Source organism: Arachis stenosperma, chromosome 2 (genome assembly GCF_014773155.1).
Source record: "Arachis stenosperma cultivar V10309 chromosome 2, arast.V10309.gnm1.PFL2, whole genome shotgun sequence".
Taxonomy (NCBI): domain Eukaryota; kingdom Viridiplantae; phylum Streptophyta; class Magnoliopsida; order Fabales; family Fabaceae; genus Arachis; species Arachis stenosperma.
In genome coordinates this window covers 113,333,179-113,358,457 of record NC_080378.1, presented here as the reverse complement: position 1 = coordinate 113,358,457, position 25,279 = coordinate 113,333,179, and the positions used below count along the sequence as shown (strand labels likewise).

General features: G+C 38.8%; 1 long non-coding RNA gene and 2 other non-coding genes across 3 annotated transcripts; 1 reads left to right on the top strand and 2 right to left on the bottom strand.

Moving 5' to 3' along the window:
* Positions 1-511: 511 nt before the first annotated feature.
* Positions 512-615, bottom strand: LOC130965105 (small nucleolar RNA R71). The gene has a single exon (XR_009081159.1). It is a non-coding gene; the product is annotated as a small nucleolar RNA R71 (small nucleolar RNA).
* Positions 616-13,247: 12,632 nt separating this feature from the next.
* On the top strand, positions 13,248-13,351 carry LOC130965093 (small nucleolar RNA R71). The gene has a single exon (XR_009081148.1). It is a non-coding gene; the product is annotated as a small nucleolar RNA R71 (small nucleolar RNA).
* Positions 13,352-23,872: 10,521 nt separating this feature from the next.
* Positions 23,873-24,596, bottom strand: LOC130957644 (uncharacterized). The gene is made up of 3 exons (XR_009077260.1): positions 24,531-24,596; positions 24,293-24,361; positions 23,873-24,187 (listed from the first exon to the last, which is right to left on the bottom strand). It is a non-coding gene; the product is annotated as an uncharacterized LOC130957644 (long non-coding RNA).
* Positions 24,597-25,279: the final 683 nt, after the last annotated feature.

Sequence of the window (25,279 nt, the reverse complement as noted above, 5' to 3'; positions counted from 1 at the left end):
GGAAGCAAGAGGGAAGAGAGTACTGGGAGAAGAAGAATCTGAAGGAGAATCTGAGGACAATTTTGAGGAAGCTCTAGATCTCAACATGGATAGAGAAGTTCACAACCATGAGAGAGCTGATGGAAACAATGCCATTCCCGAGAGGAGGGTTCTTGGTTCATACATAAACCCAACCTCTGGGAATTGTGGTAGCAGCATTCAGAAACCACCCATTCAGGCCAACAATTTTGAACTCAAACCACAGCTAATATCACTGGTGGAGAATCATTGTTCATTTGGTGGGAGTGCTAATGAAGATCCAAACCAACATCTCACAAAATTCCTGAGAATTTGCGACACTGTGAAGTCCAATGGAGTCCAGGAAGATGCCTATAAACTGCTCTTGTTCCCATTTTCACTTAGGGACAAGGCAGCTAAGTGGCTGGAATCATTCCCAAGGGGGAGCCTAACAACCTGGGATGAGGTGGAAAGCAAGTTTCTGGCACGTTTCTACCCCCCACAAAAGGTCAATAGGCTTCGATCTGAGGTTCAGACTTTTAGACAACAAGATGGTGAAACTCTCTACGAGGCATGGGAGAGGTTCAAGGATTTGACAAGGAAATGCCCACCAGACATGTTCCATGACTGGGTGCAATTGCATATTTTCTATGATGGACTTTCTTATGAATCAAGGAAGGCTGTAGACCATTCATCAGGAGGTTCATTGAACAGGAAAAAGACTGTGGAAGAAGCCATTGAAGTGATTGAGACAGTGGCTGAGAATGAGTACTACTATGCTTCAGAGAGACACAACACTAAGGGAGTCATGGAGCTGAACCATGTTGATATAATTCTAGCCCAAAACAAGGTGTTTGCCAAGCAACTAGCAGAGCTCACCAGGAAATTAGAAACAAATCAAGTGGCTGCAATACACACACAAGATCAAGAGGAAGTAAGCACTGAAGGAGGTGACTGGGAAGAGGCCAACTATGTGGGAAATCAACAAAGGCAACCATATGATCCACATTCCAACACTTACAACCCAGGCTGGAAAAATCACCCAAATTTTGGGTGGGGAAACCAGCAAACCCAACCACAAAATCACAAACCTTACAACCCCAACCAACAAAACAATTCCACATACCAAAACTCCAACCAAAGATCATACCAAGCCACACAAAACACTTACTCCCAACCACCATATCATGGCCAAAATAATCAACCTGCCCAACCTAATCCGAACCAACAATTTCAAGATCAATTAAACAGGATAGAAGGAATGCTTGCAAACATGGGTCAGGACATAAGTGAGTTGAAAAGCTTTAGGGATGATGTGAGATCTACCTTAAGGAACCATGGTGAAAAACTCAAGAGGATGGAGTCTCGAGTAGGAGAGCTATCTCAACAGGCCCCCAAGTTAACTGCAGTGTTCCCTAGTGACACAGAAAAGAATCCTAAAGGGGAACAAAAGGGAGTGAGATGGGAAGAATGCAAGGCCATCACCATATTGAAGGAAGCCTCAGAAGAAGAAGGAATCAGACCCTCAGAACAGGAGCCAGAAATCTTGAAGGAAGGTGTGGAAGAAGCTAAGCAGGAAAGTGAAACTGAGCAAGCCAAGGAACTGCAAAATAAAGGCATGCTGGAAACATACCAACCAAAAGCACCATTTCCTCAGAGGTTAGGAGGAGGTGAAAAAGGGAAAACATATTCAAGGTTTTTAGAGACATTTAAGTCTCTCCATATCAATATTCTCTTTCTTGAAATTCTCCAGCAGATGCCTACACATATCAAGTATTTGAAGGAATTGCTGAGCAAGAAAAGAGTTTTGAAGGGAGGACAAACTGTAATAATGAACAAAGAATGCAGTGCCCTCATCAAGAAGGACATAGTCTCTAAGAAAACAGACCCAGGAAGTTTTCATATCCCCTGCATCATAGGGGAAACAAAAATTGACAGAGGATTCTGTGATCTAGGAGTTAGCATAAATGTGATGTCTCTGACTCTTATGAAGAGGCTACAACTGAATGAGGTGAGATCCACTGATGTAATCATACAACTGGCTGACAAAACTCAGAAGCAAGCTGAAGGGGTAGTTGAGAATGTGCTGGTGAAAGTGGGAAATTATTTCTTCCCCACAGACTTTGTCATTTTGGACATGGAGGAAAGCTACCTACACCCTATCATTCTGGGAAGGCCATTTCTAGCCACTGCTAGAGCGCTCATAGATGTAGAACAAGGAGAGCTAATTTTGAGAATACATGATGAACAGCTCATTTTCCATGTTTTCAAACCTGCATCTGAGCCTGAACCAGAACCTGAAAAGCCTAAGGATGATAGTAGCCATCTGTGTTTGGAGGAAAGCAATCCAGCAGCTGAAACTCTGAAACAGTCCTTGGAAGGCAAACAAGAATTGCAAGAGTTAAAGCCACAAGAATCAATAGAAACAGCTCAGAAGGATCCTCCTGGCATAAGGGTCAATGAAGAAATCCTCAAGAGAGAGGGAAGAATTGTAAAGAAATTGCCAAGAGGGTGGAGAAACAAGAAAATTCCCACTGAAGGTTTCTCTCCGGGAGATAAAGTGATATCAAGTCATTATCTGCCAATCCCACCTGGCCTCAAAACCATTCCTTCCCAGCTCCCTCAAGTGTTCACAATCAGAAAAGTTCTTTCTATGGAACATTTGGAAATCATGAAGGAATCAAATGGGGACGTTTTCATAGTGAGAGGAGAGGACATCAAGCACTACAATCCACCCTAACAAGGGACAACCGTCAAGCTAGTGACGTTAAAGAAGCGCTTCATGGGTAGCAACCCATGTTTTAGTATCCTTACTCTTTATTGTTTTGCTTTGCATCTAATAAAGCATGGTTTCTTATGCATGAACTTGAATCCTCAGGACAACTGTTGATAAGGTGCACTAAACATTGCATGTAAAATACAATTGGTCTCTAAGTTTGGTGTGCCTGAAGGCACCCCAAATCTTATTCAAATTGTATTCAATCTTTCATTCAAGGTGCACAACCAAACATTAAGTTTGGTGTTCCTCTTTGAACACAGTTAATGAAAAGCAAGAAGTTCCTCTGGATTTAGAAATTCATGACAAGTATACCATTTGCATGTTTTAATACTTTGATTTCAATTACTTTAGGTAGTAAAATTGTTTAGGATCAAAGAGCCAAAGTGACTATGATTTATTAGAATTATGCACATTCATTAAGGACAACCAACATGGATTTCATGTCATCAGGAGACATTACCAAACACTAAGTTTGGTGTCCAGTAATAAGTGTGCATACATACAAGGGTCACGGCTATAAGCTCATGAAGTCAATCATTGATTTACAATTCAAAAAGAATGAAAAACATGTGCAAGTACTATTCATTATTCACATGGACCGAAAAAAATGATAGCAAAGTTGTTTGTTTGTGCAGGTACAAAAGGAAGGATAAGAATGGATGAAAAAGACAAAGGGGGAGGTACGGTGCTTGGTCAAAAAGGGAGTTCACAAGTCTTTGAAACTAACACATGGGAAAAGGAAGTTCTGCATGAAAAGATAGCTACATGTACAACTTAATGCACCCAGAATACTTCCAAGAAAGTGAAAAGCAATTCATCTTTCTCCCTAATTAATATATTTACCATCAAGCCATCCTTCACAAATCACCCTAGCCGTCCATTTTTCACTTGCATGCACTATAAAGAACCACTTGGGGAACGAGTTCCACACCACCAAATCTCCTTCTTGCACATATTCTTTCATCATAGCATAACTACCTCTTGCCGAAAACAACCTCACCACACTTCTAACAACATTTTCTTACTTCACCTTGTCAACCTTAGCTTGTCACTTGCCAAAACTAAAGAACCAATGGCAGCCTCATCTAGCCACAAAAGAAGAAAAGACAAGCAGCCAATGGAGGAGGAAAGGGAATTTGATGCATGGAAATACAAATCAGTTTTCCATGAGATTCAGGCTGAATGGATGAAACCTAAAAGGATACTAGCTGAGGTTCCCTTTGACCTTGGAGAGGAGGAGTTCCCAAGTGTTTGGGAGAAGATCAAAAAGAGGAAGTGGGAGCTCCTGACTAAGCCAATCACTAGAATCAACATCAACCTGGTGAAGGAGTTTTATGCAAATGCAGTGAGGGAGGATCCAACCGAGGAACCCACATACAAAAGCTATGTGAGAGGGGTGGAAGTTGACTTCAGCCCCAAGGCAATCATGAAAATTCTTGGCCTGAAAAACATACGTTTCAGCCAAGCAAGTTATGAGGATAGGATGATAGGAGAACCTGACTATTTGACTATTGCTGAAGACCTTTGTGCCATCAGAGCTGAATGGGTGAGAGGAACAAAAGGGGCTCCAAGAATCTTGAGAAGGGGAGACCTAACACCTGAAGCTAAAGGGTGGTATGAAATAGTTAGGAGATCCATCCTACCCACTGCAAACTCTTCAGAAATACTCCCTAAAAGAGCCGTCTTGCTACATTGCATTATGATGGGAGGAGAGATCAAAGTTCATAAACTCATTGCTGAACAGATACAAGAGTTTAGTGAGAAAAGTGACCCTGACTCCTGGCTCCACTTCCCTAGCACCATCATCGGACTATGCATCAAGGCCCAAGTACCACTTGAAGATGCAAGACCTAATTGGCTACATCCTGGAATGGCCATGACTGCTCACAGAATGACTCTTGGCCCAATTGCTCCAAGACATACAAAAAGAAGAAATGAAGAAGGGCAACAAGCAGAAGGGGAGCAAGAAGCAGAGCAAGAAAGAGAAGAAGAGCAAGAAGAGCAAGGAAATCCAGAAAGAAGGCAACAAGTTCCCAGAGACCCCATGGATATGAGCAGAATGCAGAAAATCATAGAAGGAATGTCTCAACAATACATGAGGTCTCAAGAGAAGCAAGAGGACTTTCACCTAAAAATGATGGACATGCAAAGGAACTTTGAATCAAGATTCCTAGATCTGCAAAGGGAACAGAATTTACAATTACAGGAATCCCTCAGCCACATAGGCCAACACCAAGATGACAATATCTTGGCAATCAAGGAAGCCACCACTTTGCAGAATGCAAGATATGCAGTTCAAGCTGATTACAACATCAGTTCTCAAATCAAGCTTAACTACATAGGGGAACATCTACACAAGATGGACCCAGCATTCCCAGCTTTTGACGAGTATTTCAAGGGGAGGAAAGAAGGAGAAATGAACAAGGCAGTGATCCTTGAAGAAAGAGTGGAAGAAACAATGAAAAAGGCTGGATTCTGGACAAAGCTCATAAGAAAAGACAAAGGAAGTACAAGTGGTCAAAAAGAGGCAAGAAGCAAGAAGAAGCAGGACCCCAAGAATCAAGAAGAACCAAGCAACAAATGAGAGGTGGTCTTGTTCCTTAATAATCAAATAATAGTTTGTGAATTGTCTTTATGAGCTTTCTTTCATTTTAAGTCATTTAAGTTTTATGTGAAATTTCTAGTATGTTTGTCTGTTTACTGCTTTGAATAAAGTGAATGTCTAGATGTTTGGATATAACTTCACCTTCTTAAACAAATGCTTTCCATGCTTGTTCTGTTTCCAAAAATAAAAGAAAAGTTTGAACAAAAGTAACTTGGCTCAATTAGTGACAAATCAAGTAGAATTAAGTGGTGGTATGCATGCTTGATTGTTTAGTCAGATCACTGGAAATTGAGTGTAGAATTATCATTTTTGTGTAGAAGTTTGAATACTGTCTATGGATCTTGATGAATAAATGTCTTTGGCCATGAAAAAGAAAGAAAAAGAAGAAGAAAAAGCCACTGAAAAAGGGCAACCAAAAAGCAAAAAAATTGAGAAAATAAGCTAGGCACCAATGGTTTGAACTTCTGAGACAAATGCCTGTGGTGTTTATGTATTAAGGATATGCTTGGATGAATAGATTCTGAGGAGTGTTTCAACACTTGGTAACTTGGGTTAACTAACCCGGGATTATCAACCAAAAGTCCATTATCAAGAGCAACCTAAATACAAAACATTTAGTCACACAAAGAGGTGCTGGGCACCAATGTCTCAAGAAGAAATGTGAACTAAAATGCCTGTAGTGGATATGTGTAGTGCACTGATAAGAAAAAGAAAATGCCAAAGGCTTGTGCAACACATTACACTGAGCAAACAAGGAGCAAAGGAGCTCTAAGAAAAAGAAAAACAAAGAAGAGAAAAGTGCCAAGGACATAAGAATAACAAGAAGCCATAGCAGTGTTTAATGGATGCAGTGAAAAAGTGATAATCTTGCCTGATAAGAATGAAAAAGTGATGCTGCAACTTTCTGCATAAAACCCTTCTGATGAACTTCAAATGCTTGCTAATATAGCCAATGTAATTGCTTTCTGTTTCATACTTTCTTCTCAAATAACTCAGGACTTGCTTAGGGACAAGCAAGTATTAAGTTTGGTGTTGTGATGCCAAGGCATCTTAGGCTAGTTTCACTAGCAATTTTCTGTTAGTTTTAGTTGTTTTATGCATTTTCTTGAGCTTAAAGTAACCAAGAATGGTTAAATGAATAACAAAGCAATGAACCATCCAAACAGTATGATTTTGATGCAAATTCCATGAGTTTTTAGTTATATTACTTGAATGCTATGAATGGAAGATTTCTCATGAAATTTTGCAAGACTTTGATGCAGTTGTTTGGATGATTTCAGGGAAGAAGAGGCTAGGCAAGGAAGCGACAAAATCAATAAAGGAAGCTTGAATATCACATGTGGAGTTTAAGTTCCAGTTTAAGCTTAAACTGGAACTTAAACTGCCAAAATCATGAAAGCTGAGGAAACGCTGAAAGTGGCGTTTAACCTCCAGTTTAACCTTAAACTGGAAGTTAAACGCCAGAAATGAGAAATGCACCAGGGAGCCATTTCCACGTTTAAGCTCCAGTTTAACCTTAAACTGAAGCTTAAACGTGGAAATGAAAAAGCAACCCTGGAGGAGAATTTGGTCGAACACGTTTAAGCTTCAGTTTAAGGTTAAACTGGAGCTTAAACGTGGAAATGGCTCCCTGGTGCATTTCTCATTTCTGGCGTTTAACTTCCAGTTTAAGGTTAAACTGGAGGTTAAACGCCACTTTCAGCTTTTCCTCAGCTTTCATGATTTTGGCGTTTAAGCTCCAGTTTAAGCTTAAACTGGAACTTAAACTCCACATGTGATATTCAAGCTTCCTTTATTGATTTTGTCGCTTCCTTGCCTAGCCTCTTCTTCCCTGAAATCATCCAAACAACTGCATCAAAGTCTTGCAAAATTTCATGAGAAATCTTCCATTCATAGCATTCAAGTAATATAACTAAAAACTCATGGAATTTGCATCAAAATCATACTGTTTGGATGGTTCATTGCTTTGTTATTCATTTAACCATTCTTGGTTACTTTAAGCTCAAGAAAATGCATAAAACAACTAAAACTAACAGAAAAATGCTAGTGAAACTAGCCTAAGATGCCTTGGCATCACAACACCAAACTTAATACTTGCTTGTCCCTAAGCAAGTCCTGAGTTATTTGAGAAGAAAGTATGAAACAGAAAGCAATTACATTGGCTATATTAGCAAGCATTTGAAGTTCATCAGAAGGGTTTTATGCAGAAAGTTGCAGCATCACTTTTTCATTCTTATCAGGCAAGATTATCACTTTTTCACTGCATCCATTAAACACTGCTATGGCTTCTTGTTATTCTTATGTCCTTGGCACTTTTCTCTTCTTTGTTTTTCTTTTTCTTAGAGCTCCTTTGCTCCTTGTTTGCTCAGTGTCATGTGTTGCACAAGCCTTTGGCATTTTCTTTTTCTTATCAGTGCACTACACATATCCACTACAGGCATTTTAGTTCACATTTCTTCTTGAGACATTGGTGCCCAGCACCTCTTTGTGTGACTAAATGTTTTGTATTTAGGTTGCTCTTGATAATGGACTTTTGGTTGATAATCCCGGGTTAGTTAACCCAAGTTACCAAGTGTTGAAACACTCCTCAGAACCTATTCATCCAAGCATATCCTTAATACATAAACACCACAGGCATTTGTCTCAGAAGTTCAAACCATTGGTGCCTAGCTTATTTTCTCAATTTTTTTGCTTTTTGGTTGCCCTTTTTCAGTGGCTTTTTCTTCTTCTTTTTCTTTCTTTTTCATGGCCAAAGACATTTATTCATCAAGATCCATAGACAGTATTCAAACTTCTACACAAAAATGATAATTCTACACTCAATTTCCAGTGATCTGACTAAACAATCAAGCATGCATACCACCACTTAATTCTACTTGATTTGTCACTAATTGAGCCAAGTTACTTTTGTTCAAACTTTTCTTTTATTTTTGGAAACAGAACAAGCATGGAAAGCATTTGTTTAAGAAGGTGAAGTTATATCCAAACATCTAGACATTCACTTTATTCAAAGCAGTAAACAGACAAACATACTAGAAATTTCACATAAAACTTAAATGACTTAAAATGAAAGAAAGCTCATAAAGACAATTCACAAACTATTATTTGATTATTAAGGAACAAGACCACCTCTCATTTGTTGCTTGGTTCTTCTTGATTCTTGGGGTCCTGCTTCTTCTTGCTTCTTGCCTCTTTTTGACCACTTGTACTTCCTTTGTCTTTTCTTATGAGCTTTGTCCAGAATCCAGCTTTTTCATTGTTTCTTCCACTCTTTCTTCAAGGATCACTGCCTTGTTCATTTCTCCTTCTTTCCTCCCCTTGAAATACTCGTCAAAAGCTGGGAATGTGGGTCCATCTTGTGTAGATGTTCCCCTATGTAGTTAAGCTTGATTTGAGAACTGATGTTGTAATCAGCTTGAACTGCATATCTTGCATTCTGCAAAGTGGTGGCTTCCTTGATTGCCAAGATATTGTCATCTTGGTGTTGGCCTATGTGGCTGAGGAATTCCTGTAATTGTAAATTCTGTTCCCTTTGCAGATCTAGGAATCTTGATTCAAAGTTCCTTTGCATGTCCATCATTTTAGGTGAAAGTCCTCTTGCTTCTCTTGAGACCTCATGTATTGTTGAGACATTCCTTCTATGATTTCCTGCATTCTGCTCATATCCATGGGGTCTCTGGGAACTTGTTGCCTTCTTTCTGGATTTCCTTGCTCTTCTTGCTCTTCTTCTCTTTCTTGCTCTGCTTCTTGCTCCCCTTCTGCTTGTTGCCCTTCTTCATTTCTTCTTTTTGTATGTCTTGGAGCAATTGGGCCAAGAGTCATTCTGTGAGCAGTCATGGCCATTCCAGGATGTAGCCAATTAGGTCTTGCATCTTCAAGTGGTACTTGGGCCTTGATGCATAGTCTGATGATGGTGCTAGGGAAGTGGAGCCAGGAGTCAGGGTCACTTTTCTCACTAAACTCTTGTATCTGTTCAGCAATGAGTTTATGAACTTTGATCTCTCCTCCCATCATAATGCAATGTAGCAAGACGGCTCTTTTAGGGAGTATTTCTGAAGAGTTTGCAGTGGGTAGGATGGATCTCCTAACTATTTCATACCACCCTTTAGCTTCAGGTGTTAGGTCTCCCCTTCTCAAGATTCTTGGAGCCCCTTTTGTTCCTCTCACCCATTCAGCTCTGATGGCACAAAGGTCTTCAGCAATAGTCAAATAGTCAGGTTCTCCTATCATCCTATCCTCATAACTTGCTTGGCTGAAACGTATGTTTTCAGGCCAAGAGTTTTCATGATTGCCTTGGGGCTGAAGTCAACTTCCACCCCTCTCACATAGCTTTTGTATGTGGGTTCTCGGTTGGATCCTCCCTCACTGCATTTGCATAAAACTCCTTCACCAGGTTGATGTTGATTCTAGTGATTGGCTTAGTCAGGAACTCCCACTTCCTCTTTTTGATCTTCTCCCAAACACTTGGGAACTCCTCCTCTCCAAGGTCAAAGGGAATCTCAGCTAGTATCCTTTTAGGTTTCATCCATTCAGCCTGAATCTCATGGAAAACTGATTTGTATTTCCATGCATCAAATTCCCTTTCCTCCTCCATTGGCTGCTTGTCTTTTCTTCTTTTGTGGCTAGATGAGGCTGCCATTGGTTCTTTAGTTTTGGCAAGTGACAAGCTAAGGTTGACAAGGTGAAGTAAGAAAATGTTGTTAGAAGTGTGGTGAGGTTGTTTTCGGCAAGAGGTAGTTATGCTATGATGAAAGATTATGTGCAAGAAGGAGATTTGGTGGTGTGGAACTCGTTCCCCAAGTGGTTCTTTATAGTGCATGCAAGTGAAAAATGGACGGCTAGGGTGATTTGTGAAGGATGGCTTGATGGTAAATATATGAATTAGGGAGAAATACGAATTGCTTTTCACTTTCTTGGAAGTATTCTGGGTGCATTAAGTTGTACATGTAGCTATCTTTTCATGCAGAACTTCCTTTTCCCATGTGTTAGTTTCAAAGACTTGTGAACTCCCTTTTTGACCAAGCACCGTACCTCCCCCTTTGTCTTTTTCATCCATTCTTATCCTTCCTTTTGTACCTGCACAAACAAACAACTTTGCTATCATTTTTTTCGGTCCATGTGAATAATGAATAGTACTTGCACATGTTTTTCATTCTTTTTGAATTGTAAATCAATGATTGACTTCATGAGCTTATAGCCGTGACCCTTGTATGTATGCACACTTATTACTGGACACCAAACTTAGTGTTTGGTAATGTCTCCTGATGACATGAAATCCATGTTGGTTGTCCTTAATGAATGTGCATAATTCTAATAAATCATAGTCACTTTGGCTCTTTGATCCTAAACAATTTTACTACCTAAAGTAATTGAAATCAAAGTATTAAAACATGCAAATGGTATACTTGTCATGAATTTCTAAATCCAGAGGAACTTCTTGCTTTTCATTAACTGTGTTCAAAGAGGAACACCAAACTTAATGTTTGGTTGTGCACCTTGAATGAAAGATTGAATACAATTTGAATAAGATTTGGGGTGCCTTCAGGCACACCAAACTTAGAGACCAATTGTATTTTACATGCAATGTTTAGTGCACCTTATCAACAGTTGTCCTGAGGATTCAAGTTCATGCATAAGAAACCATGCTTTATTAGATGCACAACAAAACAAAAAAAGTAAGGATATTAAAACATGGGTTGCCTCCCATGAAGCGCTTCTTTAACGTCACTAGCTTGACGGTTGTCCCTTGTTAGGGTGGATTGTAGTGCTTGACGTCTTCTCCTCTCACTATGAAAACGTCCCCACTTGATTCATTCATGACCTCTAAATGTTCCATAGAAAGAACTTTCCTGATTGTGAACACTTGAGGGAGCTGGGAAGGAATGGTTTTGAGGCCAGGTGGGATTGGCAGATAATGACTTGATATCACTTTATCTCCCGGAGAGAAACCTTCAGTGGGAATTTTCTTGTTTCTCCACCCTCTTGGCAATTTCTTTACAATTCTTCCCTCTCTCTTGAGGATTTCTTCATTGACCCTTATGTCAGGAGGATCCTTCTGAGCTGTTTCTATTGATTCTGTGGCTTTAACTCTTGCAATTCTTGTTTGCCTTCCAAGGACTGTTTCAGAGTTTCAGCTGCTGGATTGCTTTCCTCCAAACACAGATGGCTACTATCATCCTTAGGCTTTTCAGGTTCTGGTTCAGGCTCAGATGCAGGTTTGAAAACTTTGAAAATGAGCTGTTCATCATGTATTCTCAGAATTAGCTCTCCTTGTTCTACATCTATGAGCGCTCTAGTAGTGGCTAGAAATGGTCTGCCCAGAATGATAGGGTGTAAGTAGCTTTCCTCCATGTCCACAATGACAAAGTCTGTGGGGAAGTAATAATCTCCCACTTTCACCAGCACATTTTCAACTACCCCTTCAGCTTGCTTCTGAGTTTTGTCAGCCAGTTGTATGATTACATCAGTGGATCTCACCTCATTCAGTTGTAGCCTCTTCATAAGAGTTAGAGGCATCACATTTATGCTAGCTCCTAGATCACAGAATCCTCTGTCAATTTTTGTTTCCCCTATGATGCAAGGGATATGAAAACTTCCTGGGTCCGTTTTCTTAGAGAGTGTGTCCTTCTTGATGAGAGCACTGCATTCTTTGTTCATTGTTACCGTTTGTCCTCCCTTCAAAACTCTTTTCTTGCTTAACAATTCCTTTAAATACTTGATGTGTGTGGGCATTTGATGAAGAATCTCAAGAAAGGGAATATTGACATGAAGAGAGTTAAATGTCTCTAGAAACCTTGAATAGGTTTTCCTTTTTTCACCTCCTCCTAACCTCTCAGGAAATGGTGCTTTTGGTTGGTATGCTTCCATCATGCCTTTTTGCAGATCCTTGGCTTGCTCAGTTCCACTTTCCTGCTTAACTTCTTCCACATCTTCTTTCAAGATTTCTGGTTCCTGCTGTGAGGACCTGATTCCTTCTTCTTCTGAGACTTCCTTCAATATGGTGATGGCCTTGCATTCTTCCCATCTTACTCTCTTTTGTTCCCCTTTAGGATTCTTTTCTGTGTCACTAGGGAACACTGCAGTTGATTTGGGGGCCTGTTGAGATAGCTCTCCTACTTGAGATTCCATCCTCTTGAGTTTTTCACCATGGTTTCTTAAGGTAGTTCTCACATCATCCCTGAAGCTTTTCAATTCAATTATGTCTTGACTCATGGTTGCCATCATTCCTTCCATCCGGTTTAATTGATCTTGAAATTGTTGGTTCGGATTAGGTTGGGTATGTTGATTATTTTGGCCATGATATGATGATTGGGGGTAAGTGTTTTGTGTGGCTTGGTATGATCTTTGGTTGGAGTTTTGGTATGTGGAATTGTTATGTTGGTTGTGGTTGTAAGGTTTGTGGTTTTGTGGTTGGGTTTGTTGGTTTCCCCACCCAAAGTTTGGGTGGTTTTTCCAGCCTGGGTTGTAAGTGTTGGAATGTGGATCATATGGTTGCCTTTGTTGATTTCCCACATAGTTGGCCTCTTCCCAGTCACCTCCTTCAGTGCTTACTTCCTCTTGATCTTGTGTGTGTATTGCAGCCACTTGATTTGTTTCTAATTTCCTGGTGAGCTCTGCTAGTTGCTTGGCAAACCCTTGTTTTGGGCTAGAATTATATCAACATGGTTCAGCTCCATGACTCCCTTAGTGTTGTGTCTCTCTGAAGCATAGTAGTACTCATTCTCAGCCACTGTCTCAATCACTTCAATGGCTTCTTCCACAGTCTTTTTCCTGTTCAATGAACCTCCTGATGAATGGTCTACAGCCTTCCTTGATTCATAAGAAAGTCCATCATAGAAAATATGCAATTGCACCCAGTCATGGAACATGTCTGGTGGGCATTTCCTTGTCAAATCCTTGAACCTCTCCCATGCCTCGTAGAGAGTTTCACCATCTTGTTGTCTAAAAGTCTGAACCTCAGATCGAAGCCTATTGACCTTTTGTGGGGGGTAGAAACGTGCCAGAAACTTGCTTTCCACTCATCCCAGGTTGTTAGGCTCCCCCTTGGGAATGATTCCAGCCACTTAGCTGCCTTGTCCCTAAGTGAAAATGGGAACAAGAGCAGTTTATAGGCATCTTCCTGGACTCCATTGGACTTCACAGTGTCGCAAATTCTCAGGAATTTTGTGAGATGTTGGTTTGGATCTTCATTAGCACTCCCACCAAATGAACAATGATTCTCCACCAGTGATATTAGCTGTGGTTTGAGTTCAAAATTGTTGGCCTGAATGGGTGGTTTCTGAATGCTGCTACCACAATTCCCAGAGGTTGGGTTTATGTATGAACCAAGAACCCTCCTCTCGGGAATGGCATTGTTTCCATCAGCTCTCTCATGGTTGTGAACTTCTCTATCCATGTTGAGATCTAGAGCTTCCTCAAAATTGTCCTCAGATTCTCCTTCAGATTCTTCTTCTCCCAGTACTCTCTTCCCTCTTGCTTCCCTTCTAAGTTTATGAAGGGTCCTCTCTGGTTCGGTATATGGAGGAGTTGATGTCTCTCCTCTCCTACTTGTCATACAAGAACACAGCACAGGCAACAAACAAGTGAAATACTCTTGGTTAATGGAAGAGTATGGTTAGAGCAGTTGAGGAATTAATTCAAATAGTTAGTGTCAGTGAGTTAGTTGCTTGAATTTAAAGGCATAAAGAAAGAAAGCAAGTAACAGAGTGCAAAATTAAAATTCAACAAGTAACTTGAACTGAATTAACAAAACAAGAAAATGCTCAATCTAGTTAACTTCCAATTTGAGAATTGTCAATCGAAAACCAATTCCCGGCAACGGCGCCATAAACTTGATGCTACGATTTTAGGAAATTGCACGATCGGCAAAAATTCCTTCCGGCAAGTGCACCGGTTATCGTCAAGTAAAACTCACAATAGAGTGAGGTCGAATCCCACAAGGATTGGTTGAGTGAGCAATTCGGATTAGAAGTGTGTTCTAGTTGAGCGGAATCAAGATTTAGATGAGAATTGCAGAATGTAAAATTGGCGGAAAACGTAAATGGCAAGAAATTGAAATTGCGGAATCTTAAATTGCATGAATTAAGAGCGAGAAGCTAAATTGCTGAAATTAAAAAGGGATCAGGGTGATTGCATGAATTTAATTGCAGAATGTAAAGAAAAAGTGGTAGATCAGAAATGGGAAATTCATTGGGTTTCAGGAGATATTGAGATCTCCGAATCAAAACATTTTTATCCCTTCCTCAACCAATGCATTCATTGAATTTTGCTTGGCAATCTATATGATTGGATCCCAATCCCTTGGCTCACCAATTCTCTCTAAAAACAAACAAATTCCCAATCCCTTGGTTTAAATGTTCATAAGAAGAGATGATGCTCGATCACTGATTATACCACAGTTTCATGAACCACAATTTGGTAGGATTACATGTCACAATATCCATCCAAACCCCAATCCAATTCACTATGAGAAAGCTTCTCTAGCATGAATCCTCCATTCCTTTCCCAAGGTTCCGAAGGATTCCAATTATGGATAGTTTCTTTCCCAAGACAACTAACCAATGGAATTAGATCGAGAAGCTTTCTAACAAATTCAAGAGAAAAGATTGAAGAAGAAGATAAAAACTATTATTAATTCATTGAATTACAATAGAGCTCCCTAACCCAATGAAAGGGGTTTAGTGAGTCATAGCTCTGAATTCAATTACAAAAAGTATGAAAACTAGAAAAATGATCCAAAGTCCCCAACTGACTTAAATTCTATCCTATTTATACACTTTCTAAATTGAGCTTCTGTTGTTTTCTTGGGCTTTGAGGCCTTTCCCTGATTTCCTTTTGCTTTGGGTTTATGATCCATAATCCTGATGAGGCTGCTGATCCAATTCTGTAACATTCATTGAGCCAACTTAGTGATAATCAAGTAATGACACATGACTCAACAAATTGAAATTCCAGACTCATCAATTCTTCAGGCCCAATCCCATAAACCATGATATTCAATTGGGTTTCATACCAGAGTACGTTTAAGTTAATGTTTGTGCTCAAATGCTAACTTAAAACTGCAATATCTTTGGCCCAGAAACCTTTTCAAATAGTGGCGTTTAAGTTGCAGTTTAAGCTTAAACTGCAACTTAAACGCCAGACACTTCCAGTGATGCCTTTTGTGGAAGCACGTTTAAGTTCCAGTTTAAGCTTAAACTGGAACTTAAACGTTGGACACTCCTGGAGGTGGTATAACTCAAGCACGTTTAAGCTTCAGTTTAAGGTTAAACTGAAGCTTAAACGTGAAAATGGAAGAAAGCAACCCTGGAGGGTAAAGTAGTCGAACACGTTTAAGCTTCAGTTTAAGGTTAAACTGAAGCTTAAACGTGGAAATGAAGAAAGCAACCCTGGAGTGTGAATTTGGTCGAACACGTTTATGCTTCAGTTTAAGGTTAAACTGAAGCTTAAACGTGGAAATGAAGAAAGCAACCCTGGAGGAGAATTTGGTCGAACACGTTTAAGCTTCAGTTTAAGGTTAAACTGGAGCTTAACGTGGAAATGGCTCCCTGATGCATTTCTCATTTCTGGCGTTTAACTTCCAGTTTAAGGTTAACTGGAGGTTAAACGCCACTTTCAGCTTTTCCTCAGCTTTCATGATTTTGGCGTTTAAGCTCCAGTTTAAGCTTAAACTGGAGCTTAAACGCCGCTGATAGTTCCCAGCATTATATGGCTTGGCAGTTTAAGTTCCAGTTTAAGCTTAAACTGGAACTTAAACTCCACATGTGATATCAAGCTTCCTTTATTGATTTTGTTGCTTCCTTGCCTAGCCTCTTCTTCCCTGAAATCATCCAAACAACTGCATCAAAGTCTTGCAAAATTTCATGAGAAATCTTCCATTCATAGCATTCAAGTAATATACTAAAAACTCATGGAATTTGCATCAAAATCATACTGTTTGGATGGTTCATTGCTTTGTTATTCATTTAACCATTCTTGTTTACTTTAAGCTCAAGAAAATGCATAAAACAACTAAAACTAACAGAAAATTGCTAGTGAAACTAGCCTAAGATGCCTTGGCATCACACGGCTCGCAAGCTAGCCTATGAGACTGAAAGGGCTTGGGGGAGATGTAAAAATAGAGTGGACCTAATGCTGAAAAACTTGGAGAAGGATATGGGCATAGATAGCGAAGAAGGGCTGAAAACTCTGATTTTAATATCTCTCAGATGATTAATTACTGCTCTTTAATTTGGCACTTTTAGACTCAATTTGATACTCTATTTTGTTAGGTTGGATATTATTAGTACCAAAACCTTGTACACTTTGAATCTTTTGGGATAATATTTTGCATATTATGTTTCTTTTGTCAAGATCTGTTTTTGCAGGAACCCCTTTGATGACAAAAGGGGAGAATAAATTTTTGAAAATTGAAACTGAAAAACAAATGATGACTCTCTCTGAGAGTTCATGATCACCTCTATTACTGATTGATAATGTATGCTAATAATGCATTCAGGTTTATATTGATAGCTGCCATTATTTGATGTTTTATCTTGGTAAAATTTGATGTTTATCTTGGTAAATATGTTTTACTGTATTTATAATACATTTGACTTACCTTAATAAAATAATTTATGTTAGACTTATCTTTGACAGTTCCTTTGAGTTCTTAATGATTAAAATTGCTATTTGGAAAGATTATATCATGTTTGAAAAATTTTTTTTTCTACCAAGATTACTTTGATTTACTGGAAAATATTTTTCACTTAATTTGAACAGCAAGTCTTTTGTCAAAAACAGATTTTGATTATGGTATGATTGAACGGAGAATCAAATTATTGATAACAAATGAGTTTTGTATATCGTTCAAATCTGCTCATAAATCAAACATTTAGCATCATGTAATTAATATACTAAATAACGTTGTTACTTGAGGCTTGATTAAAATGTTACAGGTTAGTGCTTTCCTTGGTAAAAATGGCATATATTAAGGAGGAGCCATGTGACATGTAGAAAAGGGAAGAAATTCAAATCTTCAAAGGGAGTATTCTATACTCTAATCTTTAATTTCTTTTCATTTCAATTTTTAATAATGTTTGTCATCAAAGAAGAGATTGATGAGTTTGAAAAACTCTAATTTAATTTTGATGATGAACAAACATTATTGAAATATTTAATCACAAAAATATTAATTATCATATGTTTGTTAAATGGAGATCAAATTAATAATTTTGTAATTAAATATTTCGATAATGTTTGTTCATCATCAAAATTAAATTAGAGTTTTTCAAACTCATCAACTTCTTTTGATCCAACCTCAAATCACTCACACAAATCTCTCAATCACTACCTTTTAATCTAAACTCTAACATAGAAAAAAGAGAAAGTATCAAAGAGGAGCATAAAATCACTAACTAAATAAAAAGGGTAAAAACCATAATAAGCCAAGGCAAGAAGTGTGTAACGTAAATACGCCAAACCGAAAATCGTTTCAGCAATAAGCCAAACACTATCTTTATGTAATTCGAACCAAGGTGCTTCGAACTACAAACCTTAGTAAATCGAACCAGGTGGTTCGAATTAGGGGAGAGGAATTTTGACGTAATTCGAACCAAGGTGGTTCGAACTCATCATGCACGTAATTCGAACTGGTCTAGCTCGAATTATTCATTCGAATCAAACCATGTAATTCGAACCAACCTGGTTCGAATTACCCTTGGCGTGCTCCTTCATAATTCGAACCAAGGTGGTTCGAATTAGGGGTGATTCGGCTATATAAGGAGTTCGAATCACCCTCATTCGAACTATTATTCCTCCCCCCTACCCTACAAAATCTCAGAGAAAACGACCCAGATTCTCTCCGAGGAAGACCTGAACGGAATACTCTGCTCATGGGGGACGATCCGGCACGGTTATATCGCTTGGACGGAGTCGCTCATATAGCCGGGGTCATCAACGAGGAGGTTAGTACAGAACTATTTTTGATTCTAGCGGTATTTGTGCCTTAGTGGTTTTGCATGTGGGTTAGATGGTGGTTTATGTTAGTGGTTTATGTAGGTGGTTTATGTTAGTATTTATGTTAGCGGTTTAAATTAGTAGTTTATGCTAGTGGTTTAGGTTTGTGGTTTAGGGTATGTGGTTTTATTTAGCAGAATGGTTTGTTGATGATTTATCGTGCTGCTTACGATTGTGGTTGGTTTTTATGCTGGTTCTAACTATGCGTTCATTTTGTGCGCAGTCCCAGCGATGCATTAGGAGCATGCGGCGGCAGCAGGGCATGCGACTTAATGACAGATACGTTCCGTACTTGCAGATGGCAGGTCTATACCATCTTGCAAGGCTGAACGACCGATGGTTCCGGCTAGACGAGGCCCTTGTCAGTGCATTCGTGGAGCGATGGCGTCCCGAGACGCACACGTTCCATATGCCGTTCGGAGAGTGCACGATCACACTCCAAGACGTGGCATACCAGCTGGGTTTGCCAGTGGACGGCAGTTACGTGAGCGGGTGCTTGTCAGAGTTCCATATATACATCGAGGGTGGCCGTCCAGCCTGGGTCTGGTTCCAGGAGTTGCTCGGAGTTATACCTCCTCCCAGTCAGTTCAGAAGTACGCAGTGAACTACAGCTGGTTTCAGGAGACTTTCGGTGAGTGTCCTGAGGATGCAGATGATGACGCTGTGCGCCGATATGCCCGTGCGTACATCATGATGTTGTTGGGCACGCAGCTGTTTGCGGACAAGTCAGGAACCGGATTCACATCAGATGGCTTCCGTACGTAGCGAGGCTGGAGGAGCTGGGTACCTACAGCTGGGGTTCTGCCGCACTGGCTTGGTTGTACCGGTGCATGTGTCGAGTGGTGAACAGATATGTCGTCACGTTAGCGGGCCCGCTTCAGCTACTTCAGTCTTGAATCTTTTGGCGCTTTCCTCGGTTTAGGCCTGCAGATATGAGGTTGAGCTGGCCGTTGGCCTCGAGGTACTATACTAGGCCTTATCTATTTCAATTTGACATACATAACTGCGTATTCATTAATATTCTATTGAAATAGATAACACCTAGTATAGTACCTCGAGGCCAACGGCCAGCTCAACTCCTCATATCCTGCAGGCCTAAACCGAGGAAAGCGCCAAAAGATCCAAGACTGAAGTAGCTGAAGCGGGCCCGCTAACTTGACGACATGTCTGTTCGCCACTCGGCACATGCACCGGTACAACCAAGCCAATGCGGCAGAACCCCAGCTGTAGGTACCCAGCTCCTCCAGCCTCGCTACGTACGGAAGCCATCTGATGTGAATCCGATTCCCTGACTTGTTCGCAAACAGCTGCGTGCCCAACAACATCATGATGTACGCACGGGCATATCGGCGCACAGTGTCATCATCTGCATCCTCAGGCACTCACCGAAAGTCTCCTGAAACCAGCTGCAGTTCACTGCGTACTTCTGAACCTGACTAGGAGGAGGTAACTCCGAGCAACTCCTGGAACCAGACCCAGGCTGGACGGCCACCCTCGATGTATATATGAAACTCTGACAAACACCCGCTCACATAACGGCCGTCCACTGGCAAACCCAGCTGGTATGCCACGTCTTGGAGTGTGATCGTGCACTCTCCGAACGGCATATGGAACGTGCGTCTTGGGACGCCATCGCTCCACGAATGCACTGACAAGGGCCTCGTCTAGTCGGAACCATCGGTCGTTCAGCCTTGCAATGGTATAGACCTGCCATCTGCAAGTACGAACGTATCTGTCATCAAGTCGCATGCCCTGCTGCCGCCGCATGCTCCTAATGCATCGCTGGGGCTGCGCACAAAATGAACCGCATAGTTAGAACCAGCATAAAAACCAACCACAACCGTAAGCAGCACGATAAAATCATCAACAAACCATTCTGCTAAATAAACCACATACCCTAAACCACTAACATAAACCGCTTGCATAAACCACTCGCATAAACCACCAACATAAACCACCAACATAAACCACCTACATAAACCACTAACATAAACCACCATCTAACCCACATGCAAAACCACTAAGGCACAAATACCGCTAGAATCAAAAATAGTTCCGTACTAACCTCCTCGTTGATGACCCCGACTATATGAGCGACTCCGTCCAAGCGATATAACCGTGCCGGATCGTCCCCCATGAACAGAGTATTCCGTTCAGGTCTTCCTCGGAGAATTTGGGTCGTTTTCTCTGAGATTTTGTGGGGTAGGGGGGAGGAATAATAGTTCGAATGAGGGTGATTCGAATTCCTTATATAGCCGAATCACCCATAATTCGAACTACCTTGGTTCGAATTATGAAGGAGTACGCCAAAGGTAATTCGAACCAGATTAGGTCGAATTACCTGGTTTGGTTTCAAATGAATAATTCGAGCTAGACCAGTTCGAATTACGTGCATGATGAGTTCGAACCACCTTGGTTCGAATTACGTTCAAACTTCCTCTCCCTAATTCGAACCACCCTGGTTCGATTTACTAGGTTTGTAGTTCGAACCACCTTGGTTCGAATTACATAAAGATAGTGTTTGGCTTATTGCTGAAACGATTTTCGATTTGGCGTATTTACGTTACACACTTCTTGCCTTGGCTTATTATGGTTTTTTACCCCATAGTTTATTCAAAACTATTCCATAATAATAAACAAAAGATTTGTTAATAGATATGATTATATTTACGATGGTCTAACGCTTTTTTCAGTCAAACACTTCTACCTACTATACTATTATAGCATGACTCTTTCTGAAATCTCTCACCCATTAAAGGGAACAGAAAGAGAACAAAGAAGAAAAAGTAGGACAATGAATTGAAAAACAAAGACACCAAGTTTATAACATTAGCTATAACCTAGTAACTATTGATGACTATTTTTAGTATAGAATAGAATAGTTATTTGCTTGAATATTATGGTACATTTGGTTTGCATTTTCATTTTCAGCATTTTCTGTTTTCTGGATTCAACAATATAATCAAGAGATATGATTATTTTAGAAATGTATATTACTCACTCCTATTGACTCACCTACTCTCCTTAACTCACCTTCTCTCTTTGACTAAAGCTTATTCATACTTTCTCAATTTTGTGAAGGGGAAAAAGATCTAAATCAAGTACTACTTGTACAAAAGATGAAATAAAATGATGATTTATATATCTACTAAATTCATAATCACGTATCTCTAAACAAAAATTGTTTCGATTATTTTTTTTTCCAATACTCGGAGCTTGTCATGATTTTGACTCATTAGAAGATCCCAAACACAAAAGAAAATTTTTTATTCAAAAAGCCTCATTATTTTAAGTATTTTAATTTAGCTTTACTACTCATATAATAGTATTAGTCTGAAGAACACCTAATATTATGACCTAAACACATTTTTTTATTAAAAGAAAAAAAAAGTACTCTGCTTTTATAAGAGCAATAGTTCAGAATAGAATGTAATAATCACATTTAATTTTCATTACCTCCACAATAGCTTAAAGGTCTTAATCTATTGTAATCTTCTTAGCCTATTTCAAAAAATTGAGACAAACCAAGACCCTCCCAAACAAACTTGATAAATAGTGAACTAACTCACAAGCAATGTCCCACAACCCAAATTCATGGTGCTCACATCCACAATAAGCAATTACCAAGGTCCTACAATAGATAATCCTCTTTGTGATTATGATTAGTTTATAATATAAAAGGCTCCTATAACAGTATAGCCTCTGGTACTTCAACATTGAAGATCAATGCGTAGTTTTTCCAATTTCCTTACACAAATGGTATTATTATAAGAAAGAAGCTAAATTTTCCTTTCAAAAAAAACTTCACTTCCATAAACTTTTAGAATTCCAAAATATTCTTCTGCTTCTTTTTTTTTTTTTTAAATCAAGAAGCAAATCTCTTTATTATAAAGACAAAATATTTAAGCAAAGCAAAGCTTACAGTCAAACTAACATTTGGAATCTAAACTGAATTTTAACAATTGCACAATTGTGGCCCTAATTTTCTGAATTTCCAACAAACAACAAATGATTTACAATTCAAATATAAATTCCAAAATTGTACATTGACCACTTACAATTATAACATTGTCCAATCTTTTTTCTTTCTGTTAAAGAGTGCATTAACATAGAATGTAAAGACATCAATTGAAAATCATAGCAGGTTGAAATGCAGATATGCACAAGATAGACCTACGAATTACTTGAACCAAATGCGATAGAAAAAGGTAAAATATGAACAGAGCAATGAAAGCACTACCAAGTATTAGTAACAATGCACTTGAATGTTGAAAGTTGCTTTTCATTTATTTCGTTAAGGAACTGACCTTGAAATCAGAGAACAATTGGTCCTTTTTCTGGAATGTGTCCATTAGCCATAGCAACTTCAGTTTCACAAGCTGGAATCTCATCCACTGGAATCCGCAAAACATATCACAAGCAACTTCAGAAGCATATTTTTGACTATTTTTGATTCGTTCACTGCATAAAAGCAACAAACATATCAATGGTGCCCTTAATTGAATTATATATTGCTTAGTCGTAGAAACCCATTTTAGCATGATAGTGGATATACAATCTTAATTGCATACTTCAAATTTAAATACTTTTTGGAACTGATGAGTTCATATTATTATCAATAATGATGCAAGCTTAGTAAGTAAAAAAGATGAGATCTAAGAAGGAGAGAGGGACAGCTGGTAATGCATATAATCGGTTCCTTTTGGAAAAAGAGCTAGCCATAAAGGATCTTGACGATCCTTTAGTGTCGAAAGCATATAGTGCAGTATTTACTATTTACTCATCTATCTCCTACTTCCACTCCACTGCAATGAACTTCATAATGTGAAATCCCCATCCAAAGACAGTATTTCAGGATTAATCTTATTTATCATATCCATGGTAGTTCTCATATTGAAATGGGATGAAAAGGTTGGAAAAAAAAAAGAGGCCAAATACTAAAATTTTATAAGAAAATCACAATGGACTAGAAAAGAGCTGAGAAAACTGTGTCTCTCACAGCAACGAAATGGGAATTTGAAATTGAACATTCAGGAGACACAGAATAAAAACCCAAAAAGCAGAAAGAACAAAAGAAAGAATTGTAAGAAAACAGATCAAAATATATAGCAACATTTTCCACCAATTTTGACACGCAAAGAGGTAAATTGAATGGATTTTAGGATTTGCTATTTGTGCAACTCAATCAATAACTTCAGTGTCAATATCATTATAGCATATAGCAAGATTGGAAATTCTATTATGTGTACTTAAAAACAACAACCATTTATTAATACACAAATAATAATAATAATAATATTTTGATTGATAAATAAATTTTAAAGCACAAGATATTTGTTAGAATTTAAGATTGCTTAAAATTGAAAGTTTTAAGTCTTTTTTAATAATAAATATTATAATTAAAAAAAAATAGTCAAAATTCAGAGCATATTGCTTAAAATGATTTATAGAGTGTGCACATCTTGAATATAATTAGCCTCTGAAGTATTGAGAAAAACTGTACCTAGATTTGAATCTCTGAACTACAGCCCCAGTGCCCCTGAACCAGCGACCCTCTATGTTTTCTGCATAATCATCAAAACCGTGATATCCATAACTACCGTCTCTGACCGTCGCAATGGTACTGGGATACCAGAGCTTGATGCCACGCCCCCGTGTCCCGCTGCTGCCTTCGTGGTCCACCTCACTGCAACCGATCTCATAACTCTCCTCTTCTTCCCCAACATCGCACTTCCTAGCAGCTGCAGCTACTCCATCAATGTAGGTGTCGATGGTCTGCCTCCTTTCAGGGTTCATGATCATCCGAAGATCTTATTATAATGGTAAAGAATATTCATCAAATTCTTCTCATTTTCTGATGATAAATAAATTTTAACTGAATATATTCTGGGAGAAGGAAACCCAATAATTCTTACCTTAACACGCTTAAAATGTTCCTCCCGTTGATGCATCCTCTTCACTTTATCCTCTTGCTTTCTCCTTTCCTTCTAACAGAAAATCGAAAAATAAGCATTCTTCACGAAGACCGAGTTCAAAAAAATAATTAAAATTATTCAAAATACTATGAATTACATAAAAGAAAATCAAATTCAATCTAATGCCTACAATTTCTAGGATACATGAAAATCCTAAATCAATCTAAACCCTACTAACCTCCGAGATCTAATCGAAGATCTTCACCACCGACATCACCAGATCGGAGAATCAGAAGGAAGAGAGAATCGAACTTGTAAAGCTAAATATCTTTCACTCCCAGAATCGGTACTCATCTCTCTAAACCCAAACCTAATAGCACAGAGAGCCATAGCAGAAAGAGGTGGTAAATAGTAAAATATTAAATCAACAACAGAAAAAGATAATGAAAAAAAGATAAACGAAGGAATCAATGAAAATAGAATGCTCACCAGCCTGAGCAGAGGAACAGGCTTAGAAGCGGATGAACTAGAGAAAGGAGAATATGCCATCGAATGTTTGTCGTGTGATTAATTATTAGCTAAGGACTAAAGGTTATATAAAGAGCAAGTGAAGTCAAGTAGTCAACCATGATAGCTGGTAGCTAGATTCTTCCCGATTGTTTCTTCACTTCTTGGTTGATTCCTCTTCCTTATTAAAAGTCTCTGATGATGCTTTGCTTTACTTAAGTGGGCTCATCCCCTTTCATTACACTAGGAGTATACTGGTGTTTCGCTCTGTGATCCTCATTTAAGACATACAAGAAGTACTACAAAATAAATACTTATTTATATTTTGAGTTTTTATTTGTACTTTCCAAAAAATCCTAAAAAAGTAAGTAAGAAAAAAAAATATTTTTTACAATGAAACAATACTATATTTTTAATATGAGATTTTTCTAATACACTCATCTTTAAAATTGAATAAAATTATATTGGTTATTGCTTGTT